At 45.4% G+C, this 25,228-nt stretch overlaps 1 protein-coding gene across 1 annotated transcript in view; it reads left to right on the forward strand.

Annotated features, from left to right (window-relative positions):
* The first annotated feature begins 305 nt into the window (after nt 1-305).
* B3GNT2 (UDP-GlcNAc:betaGal beta-1,3-N-acetylglucosaminyltransferase 2) overlaps nt 306-25,228 on the forward strand; it is a 28,400-nt gene continuing 3,477 nt past the window's right edge. Inside the window, exon 1 of the mRNA XM_081156633.1 lies at nt 306-563. The gene's annotated coding sequence lies outside the window, so the exon portion shown is untranslated. The remainder of the gene's footprint in view (nt 564-25,228) is intronic.

Here is a 25,228-nt window from a genome sequence, read left to right on the forward strand (position 1 = left end):
CCGGAAATGGAATACAGTTCTCTTGAACTTCAAGCTGCCCCATTTTCCCGGAGGGTCTACCTCCCGGGCTCGCCTGCCTCCAGCTTAACCTTCTGCTTTCCAGGGGTGGGCCTGGGGGCGCAGGGGTCCCGGGAAGCCAGCAGGAGCGCGAGCCCGGGTGGGTCCCCGGCGCGGACTCGCTGACAGGCGGCAGCCGGGCCTTCTCCAAACTTGGGGCGCGGGGCGGCGGGCGGGGCCGGGCGGTGACGTGAGGGGCGGCACCCGGCCTGATAGGCTCGCAGGGCGAGGGCGGGGCGCGCCCGGGCGCCCAGGGCGGTGACTGGGCGCGGAGCTGGAACCCGGAGCGAGGCGCAGCTGCCGCGGCTGCAACAAGTGCGGGAGCCGAGCGGAGCGGAGCGGACCTGTCCCCGCCGCCGACACCAACGGGCCGCCAGTGGCGGGCGCAGCGCATGGAGCGTGAGCGGCGGCGGTCGCGGGGCTGAGCCGCGCCGCGCGGCCGGGACGTGGATGTGGCCGCGATCTCCCGCCCCCGCCCCGCCGAGCAGGAGCTGCTCCCGGACAAGGTAGGGCCGGGCGGGCGCGCACCCCGCCGCTTCCCCTCTCCCACCACTTCCCCACGTCAGCTCTGCTCCCCACAGCCCGTCTGCTCCCTGTACCCCCACGCCCCCCTCCCCCCGCCCCCGGCCTCCCTCTTCTCCACCCCAGCCTCGCTCCTCGCCGGCTCCGGCTCGGTCCCCGCGTCTCCGGGCGGCTCCTGCCGCATTCGGCGTCCCCCCGCCCCCGCCCCGCTCCCACCCGCGCCGCGCCGCCGTCCTTTCCTTGGAGGGACCTGGTAATGAAATCCCACGACAGCGTGTCTTTGGAGCTTGTTTCTCCATTCCACCCCCAGCCCGGGGATCGGGGACGCCCCCCCCCGCCCCGCTGCACCCCAACTTCCGGGAGAGCCCGCGCCGGGGTGCTGCGGGCCATGTGCAGGGGCGTGCGGGGCCGGCGTCCTCGGGGTGGCTCCGGCGTTTCGGGGAGGAGGGCGGCGCGTGAACTCGCGCCCGCGCCCGCGCCCCGCGCCCCGCGCCCCGCGCCCGCCGCGCCGGCCTCCCTTGCCGCAGGGGGAGGTCAGGTGTTCCCGGAGCCAGAGCGACGCCGCGGCCTCTCCCCACCCCCACTGCCAGCCGCTGCCACCTCCGGATCCCCGAAGACTGGCTTATGCGAAACTTAGGGAGAGCCTTTCGCTTTGACCTCTAAAAAAATATTCCCCAGCGCCCGCGTTGAATGATTAACCAGGCTGAGACCCGGGAGGGGAAGGGGTGGGTGCGGGGGAGCGCGGGCTGGCGGCCTCTGCCCAGCACCTCCCGGAGGGTGGGCGCGGGGTGGGCGCCCCGCGGGGCCGGGGGCGCAGGTTCTGGCGGCGACGCGGGCACGGCAGGCGGCCCCTTCTGGAGGCAGTAAAACTAGTTACCTTAATTTACATTCAGAGCTGGGGAGCCCCACTTCCCACCAACTCCCCACAAGTGGCACAGCGCGGAAGCTCTCCTGTGAAAATAACATGTACGTTTAAACCCGGGTGGTGGTCCAGGAGGCGCCCTCTTTCCGGCCTGAAACGTGGGGGTGGTATATTTGTCTTTGCTCCCCGTGGCCTCCTGAGCCTCTGCATCTTCGTAGAACGATAGTTTAGAACAATTATATCATATTTTCCTGCCCCTCCCTTGTTGGAGGCTTGCTTTAGATTTCGGATTGCCAAGCCAGTTGGTGAAAATGGGCTTCTACTTGTTATAACAAAAATTTCCAGTGTAATTGTGCCTCGGGAGGCGAGGGGCTGGTTAACCTTGAGGCCAACTGGGCCAGGTCTGGGACTGGAAAGGCGGGGGCCCAGGTGATCCCGGCCCAAGGGCTCTCCAGCCATCTCGTGGTCGCACCCAGGCAGAGCTTGACAGCTGACCCAGGGGCCCTGGGGTCACTTCCCACTGCCCTAGTTCCCACTTCTGTTTCTTGTGAATAGAGGTTATTAAGCCTGGTGGAATTTGGGAGAGTGTTACACAGAGCCTCTGTACTCTTAATCAGATTAGATTTTGAGACCGGGTTGAGTAAACCTTTCCCCGCTGCCCAGCCTTTACAGATGTCTTCATCTTTAGATCTTTCTGAAGTTCCTTTGTCGGACTGGAATATTGCTTCTTCCCTTAGGAATCTCCCTGCAGCAGGTGTTCAGAGTTCCCAGCCTCGCTGATCACTAATCTTGATGCTGCCAGGCCGTGTTCAGTGACCCTGGGCAAGTTTAGCATCCCAGCCTTATTTTCCATATCCAGTTTTGCGGATGGTAACGTCTGCTCTACCAGATTGTTTTTGAGGACAAATAGTTTGCCAAATGCCTAAGCTTTGTATGGTGGCAGTTAAGAAGTGCTTAATGAGTGGTGGACATTGTGCCATCAGTATAGAAGTTCCTTCATGTGTCAACTTCCCCTTAAACGAAAAACAGTAACCGTTTTGGAAATGGTTTGGATTTGTCTGAGGCTGAAACCAGCCAAATTTGGCAGGTGCAGATAGTTTTTAAAGTCCAATGTATAAGGTAGCCTTTTGAAGAAAATAAACACAATATGCGTGTAAAATTCATTAATTGATTTTTTTCTGGGTTTTTGATGGAGAGCTGACTATACAGATGGCCTATACTTTTGAAGATGTCCTTGTTTTTTTTTTTTAAAAAATCACAATTTAGATTTCTCTAATTCTAAGATACTAAAGTTGCTAAAAATAGGGAAGTATAACTGATAATTTATGGTTGATTTTTCCCTGTACAGTTTGTTCAAATGGGTGGCTTTTTAAAAAAAAAATAATAAAAGAATTACATTAGGATATTAATGAGAATCCAAAAAATTATTAATCATTTTGCTTTACACAATGCATTGGTATAAAGCCAAGATGTTCTTGATAGAAACGTGTGGAACTTTTTCAGCTGGTTCAGGATACGAGAAAAGGTGGCGAATCTTTTGTTTCTCAAAGAAACTTTGAAACTTTAAGTTTTAGTTTTCTAGTAATGCTGGTTTTTTAAAAAGCAAAAAGAAAAAAACACATAATTTAGGGATGCTGACCCAGAGCTGTGAAAATGCCTGAAGCACACGTTGTTCTTAACATACTGGGTCAGTGCTTTTAATTCTTTCTAATTTGCTTAATAGCTACAATATTTGACTCTACTTAGTTTTTTTTTTGACACTTTTATTGGGCATTTTATTAAAGACTAAAAATTAATAAATGCAAATGGGTAATTTTATAAACATTGAGATTCTTGCATCTAGGATAATATTTGGTTATGTAATCTATTGCAACATACCAGTGGTGGTGTATAAATTACTAGTACTGAAAAATTTTCACAAGAGGCCTTTTGATCTTATATCTGCAGATGCCAAGGGGAAACTAAAATCTTTTCAGTCAATTGCCTGGCATTTCTAGTGTGTACAGAAGGCTAAAGTGTGAATTAAACTGGACTCTGACAATTTGAAAGTTGGGTTTCCTGGCTTGCATAACTGAAAGCACCTAGTAAAGACCACAGCACACATAAACTCAACAGGTGTGGATCCAGCTGCCTTCTCCCTGCCCCCCAAGGGCGAATAACTGTTACTAGGTACTTGCCAAATATGTCTCTATATTGTAGGATGAATAAATTTCTCTCTCTGGAGAGGCAATTACTGTTTGAATGAGAGTGTGTGTATGTGTGGGATAGAGTTTTGAGAGAACTGATGTAATGATTTCATCATCAAAGGCTGGTGATGAGGCTTTGCTAGTCTGAACAAAGCTTCTGTGGGAAGAACTTGTTACTTGATGAAGAATTTGTTATTAGGGAACATGTGGCACAGTTTACTGCTGGAAAAAGTTATTTGTATGAGTTTTCTGTTTGTTACAATTCTGAGTTGAGATTTTGTACTCACTGTGCGTTGCCCCTACTATGAGTTTTATCCCTTTGCCCATTAGCTCTGTCTTCTTGTCTTCTCTTAATTTTTGTAACAGAATTCAAACTTCTTTTGAGAGTTAGCATTGTTGATAAAGTTGTATCGTATGTCTTAAAATATTTGGTGTAATTTTAGGTTTAGGTATTTATACAGGTAGCTCTAAGAATTTGCTACAAGTTATTTTCTCTGCATCTATGAACATTCCCTTGGAGTAGGGTTTAAAATTGTTTTTATTCTGATGTTCCATTTGCAACTTACTATGTGACTGTAGTTACTGTCTAGTGACTAAGTTACTTAACTTCTATGAACCTCAGTTTCTCATTTGTGATATGGGGGAGTTAAAGCCCTATTGTAGATTTGCTAAGAAAATTAATGTGATGAAACACCTAAAATAACTAGCACTGTATCTGACATGCAGTTTCCTCGTTCCCCTTTTATTTCTTTAAAAAGGTGATAACAAAAGCAACTATATAATATGTGTTTTGATTTGCTATTTTATTATAAAGTTATAAAAGTTTCTTATTGAAACTTAGAGGCCAAATATTGATTCAACACTTTGTTGATGTAGCATTTAGTGTAATTAAGACATATTATTTCTTGATAGTTGATCCCCTGTTATTTTTAATTGACATTTCCTCTGTAAGCCATGAGATGACAGTCATTGAAATGTCCCATTCAGAGCTGATTGGTCACCTGTGTGATATGACCTGGTGTGCAGAAGGGTGCAGTGATGACAGCTAATTTACACTCTAAGGCCCATGGAAGAGTTTAATGTCAATAAGAGTCATCAGTAATTGCCCAGGAAGCCCAGAACAACATTCACAACTTTACATTTTGTGAAATAATTATTTCAGAAGTGAAAGCACAGGGCCAGTTGTTAATTGCATGCTTCAGACAAGCCATTTAAAACATTTTCAACTTTTATTTTATTTAAAAAGTTTATTTTATCCTCACCTGACGCTAATTTTTCCATTGCTTTTATAGTCTTATCCTATAAGTGGTATATATTCAATGGCCTCATGTACCCAGTGTTTTGGTGGTTTTATTGGATACTGTTTTGGGAGTCATTTAAAAAATTTTTTTACTGAATTTATTGGGGTGACATTGGTTAATAAAATTATATAGGTTTTTCAGGTGTACAATTCTGTAAGACATCATCCGTATATTGTATTGTGTGTTCACCACCCCAAGTCAAGTCTCTTTCTGTCATCACTTATCCCCTCTTTACCCTCTTCTACCTCCCTCACCTCCTTTCCCTCTTGGTTATTGTAAATAACGTTGCAGTGAACGTAGGGGTGCATATATTCTTTCAAATCAGTGTTTCAGGTTTCTTCCGATATATTCCCAGAAGTGGAATCTCTGGGACATACGGCAGTTCCATTTTTAAATTTTTGACGAAACACCATAATGTTTTCCACAGTGACTGCACCAATCTGCATTCCCACAAACAGCACACAAGGGTTCCCTTTTCTCCACACCCTCACCAACACTTATTGTTTGTTTATTTATTGATGACAGCCACTCTGACAGGTGTGAGGTGATACCTCATTGTGGTTGGTTTTAATTTGCATTTCTCAGATGATTAGTGATGTTGAGCATCTCTTCATATGTCTATTGGCCATCTGTATGTCCTCTTTGGAGAAATGCCTATTCAGGTCCTATGCCCATTTTTAAATTGGATTGCTTGTGTTTTTTTTTTGGTGTTGAGTTGTATAAGTTCTTTATAAATTTTGGATGTTAACCCCTTATCAGATTTATCATTGGCGAATATGTTCTCCCATCAGTAGGTTGTCTTTTCATTTTGTAAATGGTTTCCTTTGGTGTGCAAAACCTTTTTGGTTTGAGGTAGTCCCATTTGTTTATTTTTTGTGTGTTTCTCTTGCCCAAGGAGACATCAGAAAAAATAATGCTACAAGAAATGTCTGAGATTTTACTGCCTATTTTAAAAAAATTTATCTTTATTGTTGAAAGTATTACAGATGTCGCCCCCCCATTGATCCTCTTGACCCTTACTGCCTATTTTTCTTCGAGGATTTTTGTGGTTTTGATTCTTACCCTTAAGTCTTTAATCCATTTTGAATTTATTCTTGTGTATGGTGTAAGAAGGTGGTCTAATTTCATTTTTTTTTCATATATTTGTCCAATTTTCCCAGCACCATTTATTGAATGAACTATCTTTATCTCATTGTATGTTCTTGCCTCCTTTGTTGAATATTAATTGCCCATAAAAGCATGGGTTTATTTCTGGGCTCTTTATTTTGTTTCATTGATCTATGTCTGTTTCTATGTCAGCACTATGCTGTTTTGATAACTAGGGCCTCGTAGTATATTTTGATATTAGGTAGCATGATTCCTCCAACTTTTTCTTTTTCAAGATTGCTGTGGCTATTTGGGGTCTTTTGTGGTTCCATATACATTTTTGGAATATTTGTTCTATTTCTGTGAAATATGCCGTTGGTATCTTGGTAGGAATTGTGTTGAATCTATAGATTGCTCTGGGAAGTATGGAATCTTTAAGATGTTGACTTTTCCTGCCCATGAACATGGTATATGCTTCCACTTATTTGTATCTCCTTCAGTGTCTTATAATTTTCCTAGTACAGGTCTTTTACATCCTTGGTAAATTTATTCTGAGGTATTTTAATTTTTTAAAATGCAATTGTAAATGGGATTGTTTTCTAAGTTTCCCTTTCTGGTAGTTCATTATTGGTGTATAAAACTGCAACTGATTTCTGGATATTTATTTTGTATCCTGCTACTTTACTGAATACATTTATCAGTTCTAGTAGATTTTTGGTGGAATCTTTAGGGTTCTCTATATACATAATCACGTCATCTGCAAATAATGACAGTTTTGTTTCCTCCTTTCCAATTTGGGTGCCTTTTATATTTTCTTCTTGTCTGATCGCTGTGGCTAGGACTTCCAGTAGAATCAGAGTAGTGGAAGTGGACACCCCTATCTTATTCCTGATCTTAAGGGAAATGCTTTTAATTTTTACCCATTGAGTATGATGTTGGCTGTTTGTCATATATGGCCTTTATTATATTGAGATATGTTCCCTCTATTTCCACTTTGCTGAGAGTTTTTATTATAAATGGGTCCTGCATTTTAACAGATGCTTTTTCTGTATCTATGGATATGATCATGTGGTTTTTATACTTCATTTTGTTTATGTGATGTATCACATCTATTGATTTGTGGATATTGTCCCAACCTTGCATCCCCAGAATAAATCCCACTTGGTCATAGTGTATAATCTTTTTTAAAAAAATCTTTTTTTTTTATTGATTTTTAGAGAGAGAGGATGGGAAAGGGGGAGAGAGGGAGAAACATCAATGTGAGAGTGAAACATGGATCAGCTGTCTCCTGCATGCCCCCTACCAAAGATTGAGACCACAACCTAGGCATGTGCCCTGACAGAATTGAACTGGCAACCTTTTGGTGCACGGGATGGTGCCCAACCAACTGAGCCATGGTGGCCAGGGCTATATGATCTTTTTAATGTATTGCTAGATGCGGTGTGTTAGTATTTTGTTTAGGAGTTTAGCATCTGCCCAGACCTCTGCATCTGAGCCTGGACAGCTGAATCCTCAGTGGGACATGAGGTTCCCAGGGTGGGGTGACAAGGAATCCCGAGGGTGGGGCTATTGCATTCCCCCAGGCCAGCAATTTTCAGCTGGTGTGCCACAAGAATTTTTAATACATGTAATACCTGACAAGTCAGGGGCTCTGACCTCTTTTCCTTTAGATTGTCAAATAATAAAATGACAACAGTCAACACAAAAGTAGGAGCCCAGTGTGAATGAATCAGAATCGTATCTAATTTTTTGGTCAGATCAACAAAAAATGTAATATATTTTTGGTGTGCCGCAGAATTTTAGTAATTAGTTTATGTGTGCCATGAGATGAAAATTGCTGCCCCAGGTTGGTAATTTGCATTCTTTCTAAAAGACTCCCCCCCCCCCATTAAGATGTTTATTTAGGGAAACAAATCAAGATAAAGTAGAGGAAAATAAAATTCCATCATCTCTTAACATTTAACTACTTGTTAACTGGGTTTGGATCCTTCTAGGTGCTTTCCTCTGCATCTGTACACTTCTTGAATGAGCTTAGGAAAAACACATTGCCACCACTTTAGACAAATTTAAAACAGATGGTTTGGCCCTGTGTAGAGACACCTGGCAGAGAGGGCAGGAGGCTTTGATGGCGTAGGTTCAGGTCTATTCCCCACTCTGGCTCCTACTTGTAGCTGTACCATTGTCAGGAGTGATGGGCCGCATTCCCATCAGAGGGACGCCTGGCCTCCAGATTGCAGTAGCCGAGAGGGAACCCACTGCCCCATAAGACCTCAAGCTGATATATAATGAAATGGGCAATTTGTTCACTTAGAGCATGCATTGATTGAGTACTTAGTTTATGCTTAGCACTGTGCTTGGCCCCATGTGTATTCCTAGATGGGTCAGGTGCAGTTTTTGCCCTCGAGGAATTAGCAGTCTGGTGGAAATTCTAACCAGGAACTGATGAAATAGTGCTTCCTAGTAGAGGTGTAAGCAGAATGTAGTGTTGGGGCAGCCATGAAAGGCTTCCTGAGGAAGTGGTGTTTGGGCTTAGCCTTCATAGGGTGAATAACTTCAGGGGCAGAGAAAGGATGGTGGGGCAGTTGGGATGGGGGGTTTGTGGCAATGTTTCTGGGGAAAACAGCAGATGTGATCCCCTGGGTTTGGAGGACAGGGTGCTTAGGAAGGGGTAACAGGACACAGTGTAGCATCGGTCACCATGCAAAGAAGTGGTGGCACTTGATGGTTATGGAGGTCATGGTGAGCTCTGGAAGGTTCTCATGGAGAGAATGTGGTGACATGTCATGGTCGGGCTTGTGTTTAGGAAGGTGAGCTTGAGCCAGAGAGGTAAATGAGAAGGTGTGATCATGGGTCTGGGCCATTTTATGGCCTCCTAATGGGGCTCCCTGCTTCCTATTTGCCCCACAAGAGTATATTCTCAGAAGTTGGAGGAATCTTTAAAAAGTGAGATTACTTAATACATTTCTCTACTCAGAATCCTCCAGTGGTTCCTCATCCCCCTCTGAGTAAAACGAAAGTTCTACCAGGCCCTTGGCTCAATTCACTGCCGCCGTACTGGTGTCCGAGCTAGCTGCCTCTGGCCTTTGCACTGGCTGTTCCCTCTCCCTGGAATCGTCCCCTCGCCCGCACCCATCTCCTCTATGAGAAGAGAGGCTTCCTCTGACCATTCTTATCCCCTGTACTCTGCTTTGTATTTTGTCTAAGCACTTGTCAACCTTATGAAAATCGACCACATAACTTTATTCTTCATTGTCTGTTTTACACACTGCTCCATTTAATTAGGTGCTTGATAACCACTGAATCAACTCACTTCATCAGTCTTGCTGGGGGGAAAACTTAGGGCTCAAACCAGGTCAGGGATGCAGAGATGATACAGGATTAAAGTGTGTGTGTGTGTGTGTGTGTGTGTGTGTGAGAGAGAGAGAGAGAGAGAGAGAGAGAGAGAGAGAGAGAGAGATTTATTTGAAAGGGAGTGAGACATAAAACGACTCTCATGGTGGTGGGGTGTGGAAACCGATTCAGGGAGGTGTGGAGGAGGTGAGCCGCAGATGCAGGTAGGTTGGGGCACTGTGCAACACTGTGGAGCACTTCAGTGGTGTCTGAGAGGGCCCAGGGACAGGAGTGTGGGACTAGGGAAACCCAGCAATAGGCTTGAGCCCAGAACTGTGGAGAGCGCCTGTTTTGGGGGCATGAGGCCGGGAACAAAGGTACAAGAGAACCGGGAAGAGGAGAAGCCGGATTATGCCTTGAACTTGGGGCCGGGGTAGAGGCGGAGGCCAGCAGTGTTGAGTGCCCCGGGAAGTCAGGAGAGGCCAAGGACTGTGAGGACTGTAGAGGGTGGAGGGGACCGGGAGAGTCAAGGCATAGCACAGGGACGTGACGGCTTCAGGAAGCTGGCAGAGAGGGAAGAGGAGCCTGTGCCCGAGCCGCTGGAGAGGGAGAGCTGTGAGGTGGGGAGAAAGTGGAGATGGCCACTGATACAGGACCCAGGGAGCAGCAAGCGGGGCGTGACTCACTGAGAAGGTGACTGGTCCAAGTGGAGAACTTGAAGTAGATTTTGGTCCCAGAGCTGACCTCAAATAGCTTTGTGACCATGGCAACCACTCAGTGGCTTCTGTTCCCTCCCCCCCCCCAAGAAAAAGCCTGCGCTGCCAACCTCACATATTGATCGTTTGAAACCAGTGCTGTCGTGACTGTGAACGTATTAGCCCCCAGTAAGGTTATTTCTATGGACTGTAAACTTGCTGGGGCTTAAAATTCGTGCTTCGGAATTCTGTTGTTTATTTTCTTTAAAAAGCATTTAACATTCACACGCTTCTCTGATCAGGGAGTAACACAGTTGTGTTTTAAAAAAACAAAACCAAACCCTTCAAGTCTGGCTCTAGATTGTTCAGTGGGAAGCCTGGTGATGTTTGCGGAATCAAATGTATTTGTCTAGCGTTGAAACGGTCAAAGTAGGTTTGTTACAAATACCATCCTTCCTAAATATTTAACATTTGGAACAAATGACATATATTTTATGTGTATTATTTTTATGGTTGAATTCGATGCTTGTTTATAAGGAACTTATGTAGCTTTTATTCTTTAAGTAAATAAGATGCAGCCTTTTAATCTTTCTGATTCCTTCACCACATAAGGAATTATTTTCTTCAAGTGAACTTAAAATACCTCTCATGAATACTCCTATTTTTAACTGAATGTTTCTCTTTTGAAATTCCCCCCCCCTCAAGATTCTGATGGATCCTCTTTTAAAAAAATCTCTTAATAATGAAAAATTTCAAACAAGTACAGACACAGAGGGTGATATAATGAAGCCTTAGGTGGCCATCACTGGTTTCAGCATGATGGCCTCTTTTTTTGTCCCTACCCCACACATGACTAGGAGGTTTTGTAGGCACCTCCCAGAGTGGGAGAGCAAGTCCATGCTGGACTCCAGGTGTGGGAGTCATCAGTGTAGAGATAGTAGAAGTTATGGGAGTGATTGGACCAGGGGAGAGTGGGCAGACGGTGGAAACTCAATACGAGGAGATGCAAGTATTATTACCTCTGTGATATGTGAAGGTGACATTCACAGACATACTTAAAATTGGGTGACTTAAACTGCACTTGGTAAAAGAGGCCCGATTTCTAAGCTGCTCAGTAGCGTGTCCATATATTGAGCAAACAACATGTTCTCTTTTATCTTGACAAGTAAATTTTTCTTGGCAGGTGACCGCAGAAGGCAATGTTACTATTTAATCTCTTCTTTAAATATGTAGTCATAAGTCTTGATTGAACAAATCCCCTCCACCCCCCTTAATAGAACATTTGGATAAAAGGCCAAAATGTTTTGAGGGATATGTATTTTAAGTCCATATGATTTATTTTGATATTTTAAAAAACAACTGTTGTCAAGCACCTATCAGTTGAAATTTAACAACACTTGAGAAGGGGGGAAAAGGGCAGGAAAGGAACCTGGGACCTGGGAAGAGGGGTCACCATTGTGCTTGTTTGGTGCCTCATTCTGAAGTTGCCACCCCAGGGCCACTTGTCAGTAGAAAGGTTGTCTTCTGGGAGGAGGATGAGCCCTGACTCTTGAGCAGGGGTGGCTTCCCAGGGGAGCCCAATTTAATTGGGTACTCAGTGTGTGGGGAGCAGTGCCTGCGCTCACCTCATGGTTACGGCCCACGCAGGGTAGGCCGCCTCGGTTCTGTGTCCCTCAGGGCTGAGGAGAGCGGATCTTGGCTCGCCTGAAACCGGTTAGGCTGGGAAGCATTGACGGGGCTGGGGGTGGGTTCTAGGTAATGAGCTCTTGGCATTCATTTTGAGAGGCTTCAGTTTGGGGGTGATGGGAGTGCCAGGAGGGAGAATTAAATACAATACACCAAGGCGATTGATGGGGAGGCAGTAGGATTTGAACCTGGACCTTTGAGGATGGGGGTGGGATTGAGAAGCAGGAAATGGACATTTTAGGCTGGAAGAAGCCACATGAGCAAAGGTGTAGGTGGGGAGGACCGCAGTTCATAAGGGGTGCTTGTGCCCAAGAGGCCTCACGGAGGAGATTTTGAGGGTGGCATACCTGGATCTTGGATCAGGTCTTTGAGAGAACACTTAATGAAGACGGGGTTGCTGACCTACCCTCTACCCTGGCGATGCCAACCGTGCAGTCCATGCCGGTCTTCAAGCCTGACAGCAGCTGGGATGGACCTGATGGCTGGAGTGGCCTGTCTGGGTCCCAGTCCCTGTCCCCTCCCTCCACTCTCTGTCTTGGGAACCTCAGACAAGTTTTTGGAAGCAGTTCATTTATCTGTAAAATGAAGATACCTCAGTAACCACTTCACAGAACCGTGTATCCAGTTGGGTCCTTGACATGTTTTCTGGCACATGGACGAGCCCTCTGTGGATGGGTGGGGGCTGGTGTGGGTGCCATTGTTAATTTGTTTTTTTATAAAAACTGCTCCATCCCATTTCTTGATTTCTTGTCTTTTTTTCTTCCTCCCCCAAGGATTAAACCTGTTGATTCCTTTTAGCTTAATACAACATTTTAAAAATCTCTGCACATGCAAGTTCTGCACAACGTTCTGTGATTTTCATGCATGGTTTTAAGGAGTGAGTCAGGTAGTCATCTCAAGACTGCTCCTCTGAGGGACTCCCAAGTGGTCAGGCAGGAGTGCTGGAGCCTAATGCTCCTTAGTGTCCCCTTCGTTGTAACCAAACGCAAGTGCTCTTTAAGAAAACATGTTACTGGAAGCCTTCGTTATAACAGTCAAGAAATTGAGACTTCCCAAGGCAATTTATTAAATTATGTAAAATAAACAATGAATGTCATTGGTAGTAATTTAAGTATTTATTGAAGTTATAAAAGAAGGCTAATTTTAATGTGCTATATGTATTCCCAACTTGCAGCTTGCTTTCTGATCTTGGGAGGTTATATTTTTTATTTTGGAAGGAAGACAATGTGAACTTTTATTTTGCAGGAAATTGATGGAGATGCTCTCAAACTTGACATTTGATAGGGACAAGCACTATCAAATGTAATTTAATAGAATTAGGCTGGTCAGTGATTACTTTGAGAGAGTTTGTAGGATTCCTGTTGGTATAGAGATCCTTTCTTAATTGATTTCACACAGTAGCCCACATAGCGGGCACCGGATTACCTCTTCCCCTCCCCATCTCTGCACCAAGATTGCCAAACCATGGCTGATGGCCTACCTATTTCCAGAAGCATTTATACAAGGTTACTTTGATAATTTGTTTTGTGTAATGGGATTCTCTTTCTAGACCAGTACTATAATTTATGCTTGTGGATTTTAATTTTTAAAAAATTTTTACTAATTTTTAACTGCCTTCCTCTTCCCCTCCACCACTCCTTGGGCCCGTGTTTGTTTACAGATTTGTTCAATTGTATGAGACTGTTCCTTAGGTGCTGTACAGCATTGAGATGACCCCATGTACTGCTCTCCTTGTGGGTAAGGGCTGAGGCATTGAAGGGAAAGCACAAGAATTGCAAAACACTGATGACCCTTATGAAGAGGGGTGGCCTGGACTGACAACTATACAGCCAGGGATCAGGGAGAATGTTCTGGCCTGGAAATGCAGGGCCTGTGTGTGAAATTATTCAACAATGATTTGTCTAGAGCAGTATAAAAGACCCCTGATCAAAAAGATCAAAGAATAGCCCAGCCAGGCGTAGCTCAACGGTTGAGCATCGACCGAGGATCCAGGAGATCAAGGTTCGATTCCCGGTCAGGGCACATGCCTGGGTTGTGGGCTCGATCCCCAGTAGGGGTTGTGCAGGAGGCAGCTGATCAGTGACAACTCTCTCATCATTGACGTTTCTCTCTCTCCCTTCCTCTCTCTGAAATCAATAAAAGGTATATTAAAAAAGAATAAAAGTTGGTTTTTCTTCCTTTACTGCCCCACCCGTTTTATGTCCTTAGTGTTCTCAAATTTAGTGCCTGATAAATTGTCCCAAGAGGCAGACACCAGAGATACAGAAATAAACTTGGCCCAGCCCCCGCCCTTGAGACCCACGCTCCCTGCTGGTGTGTCAGGCTTGGTAACTAGGTGCGATAAGCCAGGTGAGTGTGAGTGTGAGGTGGAACAGCAGAGTGGAAGCAATAAAAACACACCCACCTGGTGGGAGGAATCAGGGAAGGGGCCATGGGTGGTGGTGCTAGGGCAATTGACCTTTTTGGACTTTTTTTGTTTTGTTGCTGGTGGCTTAGAATTGAAGCTGTAGACAATGACAAAAAGATTTTGTCACTAATAATAATTCTCACCGCCCTGGTTCTCCTCCCTATGGTTGACCTCAGGTGAGGCTCTGGGCCTCCCTGAGCCTTGTTTCCTCTTCTGTAAATGAAGTATTTGGAGCAGATGAGCTAGAAGAAGCTCATCTACTGATAAAGATGTTCTTGTAGCTTCTTTCTGGTCATGAAACTGGGTTATGGTCTGTTTGTGGAATGCATGTGCATGTTACAGAGAAAGCAAAGGGTGAGATGGTGCAGTCTGTGGCCAACACTTGTTTTTTCCATCAGCTTTTCTGACATAGGCGGTGACCTTTCCTCTCAGAGTCAGGAGAGCTGGGCTCTGGACCACCTCTGCACTAAACCTGCAGCAGTCCTGGGGCTGTGCTGGGTGCCCTTCACTTCAGGCTGCGGTGCTGGAAGGGAGAGGAATGAAAAGGTAGTATTTTCTCTGACTAAACCACTCTGACAAATGGATTTGCCTGGACTTATTTGTGGTTAGGCCAGTTTAAGCCCCTGCCAGTCTCTCATTCTTGAGTGTGGATAAACACCTAACACCTCTGCAGGGACTCCACCCACAGTAAGGAAGGTGCCTGCATTACCAGGCCAGGACCTCTGGGCCCCTGAAAGCAGTGAACAGTTCTCAGCCTGCAATTTTATCTACATTTTTCCTTTGACGTGCTGTTTGCGCCTTGGAGTTGTCTGTATCTTCTGGGTATCCACAAATGTTGTGATTTTAGCTCCTAAATTATTTTTCTAAAGTGCAGCTGTATTTAGGAATTCTTGCAATCTTTTTTGAGCAACAGTGTTGAGAGGTAGAAAGAGTAAGAGCTTAGACTTCGGGTCAGGGTCCAGGGTCCCAAGTGCTGGCTCCGCCAGGTTCGCTCTGTGACCTCAGACTAATTGCTTCACATTTTTCAGCTTGTGAAGATTAAATGAGATGAGAACATCCTGACATAGAAAAAGGGGCAAACGGCATGGGGAGTAGGAAAATCAGGAAGGAAGCCTATGAAAAGACGCTGCAAACTGAAAGAGGGAGGAGGTGCCTTGTAAAGATTACAAAGGGCAGTGTCCACAGTCAGTGTGGACAGCTCCATGCTCGAGTGTGTACAGTGAGAGGGTAAATCAGTCCAGCCTTTTTGCTGGGGGGATGGAAGAGGAGGGGAGAGGAATTATTTGATTTTATTCTAAGTGACTTAAAAATTTATGTTCTCTGTAATTTTTCCAGAGGAAATATAAGACCATGGAAAAAGACACACATGTGAGGTGGTTCGTCAGGTGTTTTTTTTCCAATTATAGGGAAAATCAGAAACAGTTCAAGAGTTAGTGATCGGTAAACCAGACCAAAATACCTGTATTCTGTTAGAGGTGCATTAGAGATCTGATGATAGAAGACAACCTACCCGGATGATGTTCTTTTCCCCCTGTGAACTGAATCTGCTTTACAGAAATTAAGCCTCAGTGAACACAAAAGCCAAATACATTTACAATCAAGATGGACATCCGATTTGGAGTTCTTAATTTTTTCCCTTGTTATGTATAGATGTGCAATATAGTCAGTTTTCTTTCTTCCTTGAGGGGCTGTGGGAGAAAACACACCCCTACAGTCCTCCAGCAGCGGCATTTATTAGTGAGGTGGAGGCATGGCTCGTCCTTGGAGAGGCCCTGGGCCCACCAGTGCTGACCTACTCTTTCCAGGGTGGCACCAGAACCCATCTGCCCACAGAGTAGCTGTGTTAGTCTTTACCTGTGGACACCCTGTGCCTGCCTGGTTTCTCCCCACATTTCTGAAATCTACCCTGTTTCCAGCCCCACTCAGGTCCTGCCTCGTCCCCTGTTTTCGGATAATAAACTGTCATGTATTTGACTATTTGCCAATTCAGTGTAAATGACCCATGTTTTAGGTCTTTTCTCCTAACTCCAGACTCAAATAAAAATGTTTGTGGTTGGAGATGACTTTGAGTTGGTGATACAGAGATTTACAACTTGTGCCAGCTTCTGACTGTTGCCTCTCAGCTCCAAATCCACCCTTTGTTGCCTGACCTGTGGAAAGGGATCGGAACTCTCAAATACGTTTCCCTTGCCTTCTGTAAGTTGAGGGCTCTGAAGAGGGTGTTGCAGGAGGAAGGGATTTTCCTTCCTGATTCCTGGTGTATTGAGTATGTGTCTTCAGGCTACTGCTTTTCCTGCACTCGTAGGTGCCTGCTGGGCACAGCTTTTTCTAGCATTTGGCTGCTCCGTGCTTGCTCCAGCTCTGGCAGGTGTGGTGGAATGGGGATCCTGTGCCCAGCCCAGGTCACTGCTACTCTGCACCCTCTCCTCAGCCCCCACATGTTTGCACATTGTAGACTCCATGGTCCTGGCCATCTAGTGAGCTGGCCACCCAATATTTGTCCTGAGCAGTGGCCCTGAGCTGCTCGTGGCGAAGCCATACATTGACATGCTGAGCTCCTGCACAGGGAAGCCTCTCCAGTTCCCAGTTCCAGCAGCACCCTGACTCCCTCTGTGTGCATGACTCCCTCTGCACCTTCAGTCTCTCTGCACCCCCACCCAGCAGTCTAGGCTCACCCGCATCCCCAAGGTTTGTTTTCTGTAGCCCTACTATGGGGATGCTGTGTTCCAGGTTTTGTGCTTGCATCCCAGAGGGCTGGCCCTGCCCTCCTGGTTACTAAACCATCTCTGGCCTGTGCACTTGGGGGCTTTTCTGCCACCCATATCTACTTCAGCACGCTCTCAACGCCCCTTCCACATTTGTCCTTTTTTGTGTACTTTCCATCTTCTGGGAACCCTTTAGAGTTCTAGTGCATCTTTACAGTTACTCAGCTATCATGTTCTTTATACTAAACTTCCCCTGCTTAAACTACTGTGTGTTTTTTTGTCTCCTGGTTGGACCCAGACTGAAATACATCCCATGTAACCTAACTGAGCAAACAGAAGAATGAATCAGAGAGAAATCTTCTGGGCAATGATTTTCAACTGGTGTGCAGCAAGAATTTTTAAAACATGCAATACCTGACTAGTCAGGGGCTCTGACCTCTTTTCCCTTACATTGTCAAATAAAAAAGTGACAACAGCCAACACAACAATAGCCATCCAGTGCAAATGAATCAGAATTACACCTCGTTTTTTGGTCAGATCGGCAAAAAATTAATATACTTTTTGGTGTGCCACAGAATTTTATTAATTAGTTTATATGTGCCATGAAATGAAAAAGGTTGAAAATCGCTATTCTAGGGATTTCTCTGAGGGCTTGTTGAGGGCCTGGCAGACTACACTTGTTTATATATCAGTCCTGGAGCTTGGAGTAGAAACATTTACCAAGCCATAACCAGGAAGTGACTACCTGCATTGCAACATTTCTTTTTAAAAAGGATTTCCCACCTTAGGTAAGTAGATGTCCCCAAGTTTTACGTCTGTACTGGGGGCCTGCCTGCCTTCCTTTAGGCATGCTCACCCTGTCCCACACTGTCATGGCCCTGGTGAGGATAACAATTGCTGGAGGTCCTCCCATTACAGAAAGGAGATCTGGAGGCCCCTATTTTGGGATATGGTGGAGGAATGGTTGGCTTGGATCTGCTGCAGGAACATGGATGGAGCCCTCATCTGGAAGCACTGCTGAATCCCACACACCCCATTCCCACACACAGGGTGTGCTTAGTCAGGACGCATCCGTGTGTGTTCCCTTTGGTGGGTCTGGGGCTGACTGTGGGGAATGAGGGGCTGGGCTGTACTTACCACCCCAGTTTGCCTCTTTAAATCTTGCCCCCACCCTCTTAGTCTCATATGGACGCCCTACTTCTGAAACTCTTATCTTCTTTAACTCTAGAAAATTCTTTAAAATTTTTTCTATGGTACTTTAAAAAGTGAGACAGATTTTTATAAATATATGTGTGTCATTTTCCAGCACACATGTAAGTGATTTTCCAGTGTCATTTGTTTGGAGAAAGGTGTGTATATTTAATCCATTTTCTACTGAACACTTTACTATACTATATTCCAGGGGTGGGGAATGTTCAGCCCACGGACTGTATACGGCCCTCAAAATCATTTGGTCGGCCCTGCCAAGGCAACCCGCAGGCAGAAATTGAAATTCAATAAATTCAATTAAATGTTTGACCAAATATAGAAGGCTAATTTTTAAGTTGATAATTTTTTATGGCCCTCGAATGATGTTATAAATATACAGATGGCCCAGGAAGAAGTTTCCCCATCCCTGCTGTATTCAATGAACTTGACCAGATCACCAAAATGTTTGTTCAGCAAATGCAGAATGAGTCTCAGGTGCCATGTGCTGGGGTAACGGTGGTACAGTGTGGAAGATGCCCAGGTGTAGGCCACCATGACTGGGAGTAGATGCCCTAACTCCTGGGAGGTGGGTGCTTCAGCCAGGGGTGACATGAACTAATCTGGAAGAATTGGCAGCTCTCCAGGAAGGCACAGCAGAAGGCAGAGGGAAGCTGGGATTTTCTGGAACAGAAACATGTTTGCTCTGGTTAGAGTTTAAAGTGTATATAGTGTATACGGCGTGGAGATGGGAGACACTGGCAGGAGGTGACCTGAAGGGAAGCACAGATCATCATAAAGGGCCCTGGCTGGGGCCACATGGGCATATGAGAGAAAATTGGAGGAATGAAGCTGGTGTTCCGACTGCGGCATATCCCTGGGCAGGAGATCTCTTGTTGGGGAAGAGGGGTGAGGCTCTGAGCTCGAGCCCTGGGAGTGGGAAAGGAGAGTGGAGTTCTAGAAGTCAACACACGCTTCCAGGTAGGCGTTGAGGGAACCCCGCTGTTTTGGTGGTCTGATCAAACTGGGGGAGCGGCGTGAGCAGGGACCGTACATACAGACACCTGAGACTGAGCGGTTGGGGAGTAATAGGGTGCATTTGGGAGCATGGTGGGAAATGAGGCGTTGGGCTGCTGCCGTGTCGCCGGTAGCAGAGCCTGGATGGACTGGAGGAGAAGGGAGGAGGGGGTACGAGTGACCTTATGGAGGTGGGAACACAGGATTTTGTTCCTGGCTGTCTGTGGAGAGCCCGGAGAGGAAGCAGATCAAGGTCATACTGGGGTGTGTACCCAGGTGCCTGGGAAGCTGATGCATTGCAGATGGGGGTCTGGGAAGAGGGTCTCCACAAAGCATTTAGAAGCTAATATCTAGAGTTAGCTGGATCAACTTGTAAGCCTCCTTTTGGAGGTGATGCTTAAAGCAGTGGATATATGGGTTCCTACAAAGAAATTTATAAAAGAGGCAGTGAACGACAAAACTTTAGAAACGTGCTTTCATTTAGTATTTGGTAGGGGAGTCAAACTTCGGAAGGAGAACTATTGAGTGCCCTTCGCGCGGCAGACAACAGACTGCTGTGGTGGGTTATATCATCCCCATTTTACAAATGAGGAAACTGAGGCTCAGAGAGGTCAAATTGCCTAAGGTCTCAGAGCTAGTGGGTGGCATAACCAGAATTTAACTTTGGGCTGTCGAACTCCAGATACCAGGCTGACTTTCCAAAGTGAAAATGGATCTGGGATTATAATCTTTACACTGAAGATCTAAAGCTCTTGTTAGTTTTACTAAAGGCAGGGGCAAGATGGCCTCTGGTAGGGTTAATTCTCTGTTGTTAGCTCAATTTTCTTCTCCTTTTCTGAAATTTCTATATGTGCTTAATGATTGATTTTATTTTAAATGATGACTATCATTTGAGAAAAATCAGCCATGCTGGGCTTTGGGGGAATTTAATCAATAGGGACTGGAGCATTTCCTGCCAGACTCTTTGATGTATAATGTTGCCTGTGGGGCTGTGTAGGTGAATAGATTCATTGTATGTACTTTTCCCTTTTAATTTTGAACATGAAAGGGTACTACAAACCAAATTCCTTGAATTCAGCTGGTTCCAAGACTTGCAGACCAGAAAGCAGAGTCAAGACACATGTTCTTGCTTCAGGCCAGTCTCTAGGTGAGGTTGTGAGGGCAATCTTGGGGCTCCCTTGCCCCAGGCCTGGCAAGAACCAAGACCAGGCTTCTTGTTCCTATTAAGAAACAAGCTCTAGGCATGGCTCTCTGAGTTGCTTCATTCTAACCTTTTCATCCGCTGTCTGCCTTGCATGCTAGAAGCTGTTTTCTCCCCCAGAACCACTTAGCTGCAAACTGTCCCTGTCTCTGTTCATCTGAGCAGAACCCGGAAAGGGCTGGCAAGGGCCAGGCAGCAGATGGGAGCAGCGTGGGAGGAAAGGATTTAGGAAAAGCCACTCTGGCCGGGCTCCAGGAGGGTGGGGGAGAGCATGGGGCAGGCAGAATGCTGGTCAGGCTCTCCGAAGAGTAAACATGTTTCCCCCGTCCCCATGCTACGGCTCTTTCTCTGAGGATTTGTGTGTCAGGTTTGTGCAAGAGAGTGATTAGGAAGCGGCCCCCGTGGACATGGAAGCTGCTAGCTCAGTCTCCTGTGGTCGAATTGGCTTGGATACTCAGCCTCCTGGTCTCAGCCTGGCTGGATGGGGGTGGCTGGTCATTTTATTTCTTGATTACAAGAAGGCCCTGCCTTTCTCTAATCTTATCCTTGTTACTTGAGGGCCTGGGTGTGGTTGCTGGCCCTGTCCCTGACTAGCTCTTGGTGGCCACCTACCTTACTTGCTGGAGCCCCTGGGGGTGGGGTCTGTCAATTGCTGACTCAGAGTTTTGTAAGAATGAGTCCTTGTGACTGTTCATGGCTACATTAAAGTGTCTTCTGGCCAGCACTTGTCTTCAGTGATTATAGGGCTTTCAGAAATGGAGGGAACCTTGTAGGATCATCTTCTCCAGTGCTTCCCAGTGTAGTAGTGTCCATGATGAAACACTGGGGTTGTTTGGACTGCAAATTGAGAGACAAATGAGGTATGTGAGGTGTTTTGCCCAGAGCTTGGCCTGTAGAGTAATCATTCAATAAATGTTACTTATGGTACCACTCTGCCTCTCCCATATCTTACTTTGATTCATGATAGTTTTGTGAGTTAAAATGTATAAAGCTTTCAAATATTTAGTACTTCTAAAGGACATCAACCATTGAAAATAAGACTTGCATCCGTTTAGTTCCTTTAGTCATAATCCTGTGCGGCAGCATTTGCTTGCATCATGGTGTAAAACTCGGACTCCGGAGTAGAACTGCTTGGGTTTCAGTCCTGGCTCTGCCATTTACCAGATGTGTGACCTTGGCAAGTGAAATCACTTCTGTGTGACTGTCTGCCTCATAGGATTGCCAGTGCCTGGCAGGTACCTGAGTATTGATTAAAACAGAGCAGATGATCATATTTCACTATTATGTTTAGGAACCCTTTCTAACAGAGGGCTACAGGCAAACAGCACAGGCCCAAGGACAGGTGTGCCGGTGGTCTAGGGAAGGGTGACAGAGCCTCTGTTGAACATGGCAGGTCCACACAGTGGTGGAGTGTTTGGCACTGTGAGGCCGTGACACAGGCTAGTGATGTGGGCTGCAGGAATGAGAGCCCAGCGTCAGGGATTTTGTGTGATGTGCTCCCACACCCACCCCAGGCTGCCTGGATGTGTGTGGCGGAGGCCATTCGAGGGGAGAGATGGTGTGGCGGAGGTGAAGAATGAAAATAGCCTGTAATCCTAGCACCCTGATTAACCCAGTCTTGTTTTCGTCTGGTGTTTTATGTGGATTTTCACATAGCCTGTACTATTTTGTAATCAATTTTCAGCTAACAAATATGTTTTTCTGCCCCTACCTTGTTTTTCTAAATATTTTCATTACAAAATAAAGGAGGAAGTGGTTTTTCATTAAACAAATAAAATCAACTGTTGTGTTTTAGAAATTTCAAAACTGTTGGGTCCTTGTTTATGCCCAAGCACAAGGTGAAAAGCTGAGCTTGTTCTTTGTTTGTACATGGGATTTTCTCCTGTTTCTGTTACTCACAGTAAAAATTCCTTGTTTCACAGTGAGGGTTGTATAACATCTCCCCAGTGTTGGGGTAAGTTTTCGTACTCAAATTCTTCTTAAGCAATGTAACTTCCTGCTCAAAAAAGGACACGGAATTGGTTTTATGTCTGCAATGGGAATATGTAGTCAGCTAGTCAGAGAGCTTTTTCCCACAGATATTTTTATGGGGGTCACTGCTTTATCTTCCTTTCCATGAACTTCAGTTTGCTGTAAGAGTCTTTGCCAAAAGCAGAGTTCTCATGCGAGGGACTGACTGTGCCCAGTTCACAGATGAAAGATGACATTTAAGCTTGATGGATATGTACAATTGAGAATCTCAGTTTCCTACTCTTCCTTCTCAGGTTGGTTGGGAAGAAGTGCCCTCTAGCAAGTATTGGTAAGAGTTAGCCCCTGCTGCACGATTGGAAATTTGGACAAGGAAGGCTGGCCCATTCTCAGAAGCTGGGCTGGGAGCTTCTAGATGGTTTCATTTCCCTTTCTTTGGAGAGTCTTGGTAACAGCAAATGTACCATGCATGGTCTTGGATCTTTTCAGTCCTGAGCCAGCCCTTGAGACTTCACTGTTGACCTAGACCAGTGCCTTCACTGTTGACCTGGATGTGCCTAGTAGCAAAAGGAGGAGATCCAAAGAACCCTAGATTGGGAGCCAGGAGGCCGAGCCATCTCAGCCTTGTTATTTAGCTCTTCTGTAACATATAGGCAGCTCAATGAACTCCCTCTCTGAGCCTCCATTTTTCTCACTGGTAAAGTGCTTTCCTCTCACCTTCCTTCAGGGGTTGCAAATGAGAAGTGGGCAGGAAAATACCCTGTAGATTGGAACCCTTGAACAAACAGAAGGTAAGGATGGTGTTCCTTTGAGAGCTACAAAGGCCCATCTTAGCTGAGGTGATGGGAGGCCCTGGCTGGGTCTTGGTCATGGAAATAAAAGCCTGAATTGCAGTGGATGAAGTTGGAAATACTGGCCAGGGTCAGCGAGCCCAATGTACTCCTCAAAGTATTCCCAAAAGAAGGATCTGTGCTTTCCGTGATAGAAACTTCAGACCATCTCTTCAGATGGTTCTGGCTGGATCCAGATACCCATGCCCTGCCCCATAACCTGGATGCACAGCTGGCTCATTTATCTAGAATCGTTTCACATATTATTTACCCTGAATCTTTTCCTAGGAAAATGAACTCCATAAAGTACTCTGTGTCCCTTTTGCCCCGTAAGCAGTCCTTTTTTAACTCTAGAATTTCAGGAATAGTCTACTGATATTCATACTCCTTTTCCGAGTTGAAATTTCTGCCAAACAGCTGTTCATTGTGCGTGCTGTTTTTTCCTGAGTACCTTCCAAATCTTTTCCCTCATTGTGGTCTTTCTCCGTTTACCCTTATACCTTTCCTTGTTGTCCTTTTTTCAGCCTCTTCACACAAAGGGCCTAAGACCTAGAGATTGAAGATACTGGGTCAAGTGCTACTTTTAGCATTAGGAGATTTATCCCAATTTAGAGATAATTGTTTGTTTAGTCTCAAATCTGGAACCAAAAATTAAAAAAGCTTATAACTACCAATGATTCATTTTCTAAAGAGATGACTAATGCTTTTAACTGTAAGAAGTACTCATGCACATACATTCTAAGTGTTCATTCGAGCTCTCTTGTCCTTGCGAGTAAGGCCCACAGCAAAGAGATGTAGGTTGCCAGAGGTGGGCTGGACTCGGACGTTCAGTTTGCTCATAAGGGTTTGCCCAGAAGCGCCTCTGAAAGGAACTGACCTACCTACCAAGGGTGTGGACCCAGACTCAGGTGTGGACACTTCGAATTATTCAGGTTGCGTGTGACTTGGGGTCCTTTAAAACTGTAATTAAGGAGTAAGAAATGTCTTGTGTTTGTTTACTGCCTTCTTTGGAGGAAGTTTAAGAAGGCCCTTTTTTGGTAGCTCAGTGGTGGGATCTTGAAGAGTGGAGAAGGGTAGTGGTAGAGAAGTGACGGGAGGCTGAGGGCACCCACCTTACTTTAGCATCTGCCATGCTCTCTAGATCTGCAAAGGCTTTGGGGGAGTAGAGGCATGAGTAGGGGCTCATTTTTTAAGAACACCTTTTACTTATATGGTCATAAGCGAAGCTATTTAGCAGTCGTAAATACAAGCCATAAAATAAGGATCTACTAAACAGATTTAAAGAGACACAAACTAGCTTGGGAATTCCGATTGATTAATCTGGGCTGTCCAACATGTAATAACTTCAAGGCACTCTCAGCACAACAAATACTTCACCTACCTTGGGACTGTTTGTTAGAACCCAGTGAACTTAAAAATCCTCTTACATTAAAAAAAAAAAAAAGTAAACACTATCCTTGATTAAAAAGTAATCACACGGTTTTGTTCTGGAGGTTGGAGAAGAGTGGTTACCATTTGACATGGTGGCCTTGGTACCCCGTTGCTTTGGCTGGAATTCCAGCTCTGCCCTTAACACAGTTACCTCTTTAAATCTGTTTCCTCAGGTATAAAATGTGAATAAAAGTAACAGACTTACTTCTGAGGCTTGCTGTATCAAGCAAGATAATGCACAGTGCTTGGGTTGCAGTACTGCTTTTGGATTCTTATTTAAGGATGAAGTCCCAGTCATAGAGTTCACCTGAAAAGAAATTTTATTTACACTGTATTGCCATTGCACTTCTTTGGGCTGTCTTTTAATGTCAAGCTTATTTAAATGGTTGCTCTTGGGTAGGTCATCCGTCTCAACAGTGTTGGAACTCTGGAGTTACATCCCCCGCAAACTGTGCCGTCACTTTGTTCTTCTGTTGCCCACAGACTGAAATCTGTTCTTGGCTTTTGATAATTTACTAAAATGTCATTTTCATTTCTCTTTTCCTTTTTGCTATAAAAAGCAGAGATCTTAAGTTTACACTTTGAGTTTTGACAAATGTGTACACCCATGCAATTCTCATTCCGATCAAGGTATACATAGTACATTTCTATAGTCTAGAATGTTCCCTCCTGCCCCTCCCCAGACAAAACCTCTACCCCTGTCACCTTCAGATATCTAGGACCTAGATTAATTTTGCCTTCTTGAACATAACATAAATG

The sequence above is a fragment of the Miniopterus schreibersii genome, assembly GCF_964146895.1.
Source record: "Miniopterus schreibersii genome assembly, chromosome: 13".
Classification (NCBI taxonomy): Eukaryota; Metazoa; Chordata; class Mammalia; order Chiroptera; family Miniopteridae; genus Miniopterus; species Miniopterus schreibersii.